We start from the raw sequence: 6819 nt of genomic DNA on the forward strand, positions 1-6819 counted from the left end.
TATAAGTGTTCCAATGCAACTAAGAGCACTGGGCCATCTATCTTTAATTTCTATGATGTATGACTAAAAACCACAAATACAACAGGCCATAAGCTCCCTTGACTCTAGCAACATAAGTAAATACCAACAAGCAAAACGACAAATTTCAGTGAGATTTTGTAAATCCCGTGATATTTTGCCAAATTTTGATAAAATAATATTATTGTGAAAATCTCGCCAGACTTTTAAGTTTGTTTAAAAATTTATTGATATTTTATAATAAGATTTATTTGAAAGTCAAAATAAATTATTTTGCCTATAATTTGTAAGTTTTAGAATTAGTTACTAGTCTATAATAAATACTTTTAATATTTTATTTTCACTAAAATTTTCTTAAGAAAAACAAAATTTAAAATCCCCTTGGAAATTCCCATATGGAGAAATTGCTGAGAAGGTGAGTTGTCTAGCTGATTGGAAAGAAAACGTGACCGGCAATGAAAACTACATCCAAGACAGACCACGGAAAGGTGGACCCATGTGCTTATGCATGCATGTGGCTATTATCTCTCGTTCCATGTAAAATTCAACCTCCTCTTTGGGCCCCACGTTCTTGGATGCTTACGTTAGTTACATGCTAAGTTGCCGTGTCACATGTATAGATGGGCCCCCTCCTTTGGTCTGATATGCTTGCATGCATTCAAGCGTGTGTTTCATTTGCAAGTAGATTTGCTCCCTTGGCTTGATTTGCACGCTTGCTTCCATCCAAGCATGTATCAATTCTCAGACGCGACCATCATAGGGCCCACATGTACAACCCTTAGTGGTAGGCCCCAGTTGTGGGTGGTACTCTTTGGGAGGATCTTTTCTCTTTTGGTCCATCTTACATACAAATCTTTCACTCTGTCGAAAGTGTGCATACACAATAGGTATTTGAAAGGCTCATATATATGAGCCCACAAGATCTAATAACATCTACGTAGTTTTAGAGTACTTAATCATGTAAAGTCAAAGATGGATGACCCATGTCTAACGATCCAGTACCTAACCATTATATATAAGATATGAAAAAAAATATAATCACCCTTTTGATCCTACGATTAAGATGACCACCGAATATAAATAATGGCTTTAGATAATCTAAAGCCAGTTGAATGGTCTGTGACTATTCTCTCCTTATTCTCCTCGATTATTCCCTGTGTTGAATTACTTGGATTGGTGCCTTTATTGAAGGTGTTCGCGATCGATTCATAGTTTCTATCATGGAATAAGTGTAGGCATGTCAGAATTGAATATGTGGCTCAATTCAAACCGAACAACTATGACCTTAAGCGCAAAGATAGGCAAATATGTAGCATGTGACCGATATCGAATGAGATCGATCGCTTATCTAGCCACTCACATAGTACATTAAAATGATTAGGCAATAGTCAGAAGGTAGGATTTGTCCTTTAATGATGGGTTACACCTTTGCCTTTCGTATGAAAGAATTTTTTTAATACAAATAAAAGAACAAAAAAAAAATTCTTACAGTCGATCATGAAGAACAGTTGCAAAACACCTTTATGGGTGAAAAACTCTGATTGATGCTCGAATTGAAACCAGCGTATGAGTGTAAATTTAAATTGCAACTAAAGTTAACAATTACTTGATTAATGTTACATATTACACTAAGGAATATAAACAATATCCAAAAGTAAATGATTACATTAAGAAATGTAATTGACTGGAAGAAAAGTAGAGGGATTACACTAAGAAATGTAAATGGCGAGTAATTAAAAAGGATAATGGGAAGATAGATTTAGTTAGATTGGGTTGGTATGAGGCACTTTGCTTTGTTGAAATCCTTTGCTATTTATAGCCTAAACCCCCATCTATATGCTTTTCACGTTTTGACAATTGTTGTAACCGTTTAACATGTCTTAACCCTCTTTGTCATTTGTCTTATAACTGCTTTTGTACAACACTCTTCACTCAATCTTTTAGTGGATAAGGTAGTGTCGCTTTATGCTCTCCTGCTATATTATCATAGAATCCTCTTTGTATATCCCCAAAGATCTCTAAATACACTACGCAAATCCATCCAGATAACTCACAACTCAATCTAATTGGTTTTCACATAAATTGGTGACAATAGGGATGGACATTACCCCCCCATGTTGCTTCTCCTTTGGAAAAAGGTGAAAAAGACATGTGATCCCTCATTAATGCAACGGTCCTTTAGCACATGTGGCGATGCCATAACAACCGTTTATGATCGATGTAGCCCTGCATGTCAGCTCCAACTACCATTTTTTGAAATAAGAGCTACCCCTGTTACAATGTGTGTACTTGTATCGTACAAAATGAAAAACATTAGTGATGCTTAATTAATGCTTCATATCCCCGACTAATATAAGAACCGTTTCAAACATTCTTTTCTGCTCCATGCTTCCTTCTTCATCATTCCTCCCCCAAATCTTAATTCATTCCTTCTCTCTCCAACCTTAACAATTGCTGCCTCATCGTCTTCTGCCCCATCTTTCCATAAAGATGACTTGGTCACTATAATGGACACTCTTTATTAGAAGTTCTCCAATGAAATGGTCTTCAAATCATCGATTAAAGATTACTATTATATGGGACTAGCATTCTTCCCTAAGGTTGATACTGATGAAGTCATTATGATGGATCCTCTATTCCCCAACTGGCTAGGTGAAACCATACTGATTCAATTTGAATTCGTTCCAGAGACATCTAACGCTCTAAAGAACCCTTAATCTTGGTCGAAACCACTACCAGAATGGGACTTCTAGTTCAATCGCATTGCTGCCCAATATAATACGATACAAAGGAATTCTGGCATTTACGAGTGCATTAAACTTTCTATATCGGAGTATCCATATGTAAGTGAAGATATCATTGTCCTAGAGGGGGAGGGAGTGAATAAGACTTAACCAATTTTTGTTAAACAAACTCAGGGAACAATTTCACAACACCAGTTAATATTGAAATAATGATTTCAATTGAGTAGTAGGACAACTTTCGCCTAATCTCTTAGGTAGGACAACCTTATTTCATAACTTCCTTAAAGATTATCAATCACCACAAGACAAACAAAGTTATAGTTGTTCAGTGTTAACACACACCTACTCCACTCCCAAAATTATACTAAATAATTTTGAGTTTCCACTATAACAAAAGTTTTCATAGGCTTACCTCAACAACCTCTTATAGTGTGTGATTTTCACATTCTATCACAACTAACCTCAAGTGATTTTAATGGGCTTATCACTTATAAACCTGATTAGATTTTTCCGGGGAATCTCATTTAACCCAAATTAAAGTAATTTACCGAATGAAAAATGTATCTTCTTGAAGACGTGAGTCAAAGCAAAGATATCGGCGAAACTTTTGAAGACTTCGATAAATACAATAATCATTTCTTTTCTTAAAAGAAGATAAATCAATGTATGCACAACCTAGAAGGATCTAGGGATAGATAATTTTTCAAAGAAAAAAATCCTAAAAACTGTAGATTCAATCCTCTATTCTCAAGTTAAGAATATGTCACTCTCTATTTGAATTTAATAAGGCTTGAGAAGAGCATTGAATGTAATAAAAAATGTATGAAACTATAAATAGGGGTCCCTAGGATGTTCCTAGGCATCTTCTAGGGTTTGAGTAGTGGAGAAGGTATTGACAAGAGTTTTTCTTCTTCTTCCTTAGTCATTTTTATGCTTTTCTTAAGAGATTTTAGTCCAATCATGTCTATGGTTGGCTAAACCTCTTAGCTAGGGCTAAGAGGTGAAGCTTGTAGCGTGATGAGATGTTTTCTTTTGCTTTGATTCATGTTAAGTTGAACTATCTTTGATTCTAGTTTGATATTTAAGAAATACTTTCAATTTTTAATAGTTTGTTGTGACTCAAATTACAATAGATCCGCGATAGCTTTGAGTATGTTCTTTTCATGTATTGAGATTGTGAAATTAAGGAATCCTATTGTTCACAATCGTCCCTTAGGCATCGTTGGTTGATGGAATCCTTTCTAATCTTTATGATTCTCTTATGTTTGGTTATGAGATTGGTATATCCTATTGTGAGCCATTGTCTCCTGGGCATGGTTTTGTGATGGAATCACTTCTAGTTCTCACGACTCTTATCCATTGGGAAATAGGTTAAAGGAAGTTCAAATTTGGTGTTACTGAGATATCTTCCAATTGGATAAGATGAGACTCTGATTCCAGTTGTGTCCTTAAATCAAGTATAGATCTCTTTGATCTCTATAAGTGGATCCTTGGAAACCCTAGTTCCCACCTTTGAATTTCTTAAGCTTTTCATTAAATCTCTCACAATTACTCTCTATACTTCCATATTTAGGTTTTCATCTTTTTCTAGTTCTTCTTCTAGTTGCTTTCAGAATACTCACGAGATTAGTTCCTGTGGATTCGACAGTAGTCTCACCGAGATTATTACTGCATTGCGACCTTACACTCGGGGCTGTGAACATGCACTACACCAAAATCCCTATTTAGGAATGGTTGAAAACTGTTCCTGAACCATTTAGGAATACTTTTCAACTATTTTTAAATAGGGCGTTGCAACAAATTAGGGACGGTTTCCAACCATTCCTAAAATAGGGTGTCGCAAAATATTAAGGACGGTTGAAAACTGTCACAAAGTTTCAATCCACTTTATTTTTAAGAACAATATTTTTTCTTATTTAGGACGGTTGAACCCTTATTTTTTGCTTTTAGAATGCATACAAGATTAGTCCTTGAGGATTTGACCTCGGTCTCACCGAGACTATTACTGCATCGCGACCCTACACTTGGGGTTGTGAACAAGTTTTTGGCGCCGTTGCCGGGGACTAACGGTTGCATTTTTTTGAGATTAGCTAGTTTTAAAATTAGGTTAAGATTAGGGTTTTTCCACTTTCTATTTTTCGGTTAGGGTTTTTCTGAATTATTTTAGAAACTAACTTTGCTTTCTAATTTTATGTTTAGAAACTTTCCTAATTTGATTTTAGAAACTAACTTTTTCTCTTTCTAGAAACTTTCTATTTTTTGTTTTTAGAAACTTTCCTTTTTCATTTTTAGAAACTAGGTTGCTTTCTTATTATTATTTTTAGAAATTAACTCATCTTTCTATTTTTGTTTTTAGAAACTTTCTAATTTTAAAATTTATGTTTTAGAAACTGAATTGTTTTGTCTTTGTTTTACAGAATCTTAATTTAGGAACTTCTAATTTGGTAACTTCTTTCTAATTCCCTCTTTCTATTTTTAGATTTCTATTTCCCTTCTTTCCTTTAGGTTTAGGTTGGCATCTGAAATTGAGGGCTGAGAGTGTTTCATTCCTAAGTGGGTCCGTGACAACACTTAACGTCTTTTGAGTGAATGAGGATTGGTTGAGGGGTTATCTATCCATCAAATGATTATACACCACTCGAGATCTTTAGAGTTAATTAAGGTTATGGTTGCCAATCAACCGGTCAATCAACCGAGAAGATAACCTCAACCTAGTGTTGAGGAAGTTCAGGATGAGAATGAGGTGCATTAAGCGCCCCCACCTCATACTTTACGAGATTATTTACAACCGGCCAGGGTGAGTACACCCTCATGCATGGTTTTTTCAGACAATACGGGACACATGGATATCAAATCAGGGGTGATCCAACTCCTTCCAAAATTTCATGGGCTTGAATATGAAAATCCGTACTTACACTTAAAAGAGTCTGATGAGATTATAGCCACTCTATACTTTCCAAACGTGTCTGATGACACGGTCAGGCTGAAACTCTTTCCTTTTTCTTTGAAGGAGAAAGTTAAGACGTGGTTGCATTCACTACGTCCTCGATCTATTGGTAAATGGAATGACATGACGTGGGAGTTCATAAAGAACATTTTCCCATACCACAAGACGAACACTCTTAGAAAGTCAATCATGAACTTCACATAAAAGGAAGATGAAACATTCTTCCAATGTTGGGAGCGGTTCAATGATCTTGTCAGTTCATGCCCACAACACGGTTTTGAAATGTGATGCATCATGATTTTTTTCTATGATGGGCTGACATCTCCTATGCGCCAATTGGTCCAGACAATGTGTAATGGGGAATTCATGAATAAAAATGTTGATGATGTGTGGGACTACTTTGATAAGCTTGTTGAAAACACACAATCATGGGACACCTCTCCAAAATCAAGCACCATGTCTAGGCCGACTCAATCCAAGGAGAGGGGTAGAATGTATCTCCTGAGAGAGCATGATAATATCAATGCTAAAGTAGCTAATCTCACTAGAAAACTTGATGCCATGGAATTAAAGAAGAATAAGGCTAAGGAAACTGTTTGTGGTATTTGTGCTTACAACATTCACACAACTGAAAATTGTCCAACAATACCTACCTTTCAAGAGGTATTGAATGAGTAATCCAATGCCATGAATAATTACCAAAGACCTTTCAGTGGGCCCACCTCTAATACGTATAATCTCAGCTGGAGAAATCATCCAAACTTCCGTTAGAGAAATGGACAAATTGCTACACCTCAAGTATTCCCTAACCAAATTCCACATCAAGGGAAACCTCAGGAGGATTCGGTTTTAAAGCATCTTCAAAATCAAGAGCTTTTCAATTAGGGTATGCTACAAGTCTCTCAAGACCTCTCAAAGTCCATACAAGGGCTTCAAACTAAAAGTGTGATTGGGAATAAAGGGAGCCTTCCAACTCAACCTCTTCCCAATCCAAAACCGCAATATAAAGTTAGCAAGCCGAGCTCTTCAAATTAGATGGAGTAAGCTAAATCTATCACCACTCTTAGGAGTGGGAAGACTATTGACAAAACTATTCTGGTTAGGGCTGAA

General features: G+C 36.0%; 1 non-coding gene across 1 annotated transcript; it reads right to left on the reverse strand.

The window, feature by feature from the left end:
* Positions 1-5880: 5880 nt before the first annotated feature.
* On the reverse strand, positions 5881-5987 carry LOC131241753 (small nucleolar RNA R71). Its single transcript, XR_009169315.1, has one exon. It is a non-coding gene; the product is annotated as a small nucleolar RNA R71 (small nucleolar RNA).
* Positions 5988-6819: the final 832 nt, after the last annotated feature.

This window comes from Magnolia sinica, chromosome 3, assembly GCF_029962835.1.
Source record: "Magnolia sinica isolate HGM2019 chromosome 3, MsV1, whole genome shotgun sequence".
NCBI lineage: Eukaryota > Viridiplantae > Streptophyta > Magnoliopsida > Magnoliales > Magnoliaceae > Magnolia > Magnolia sinica.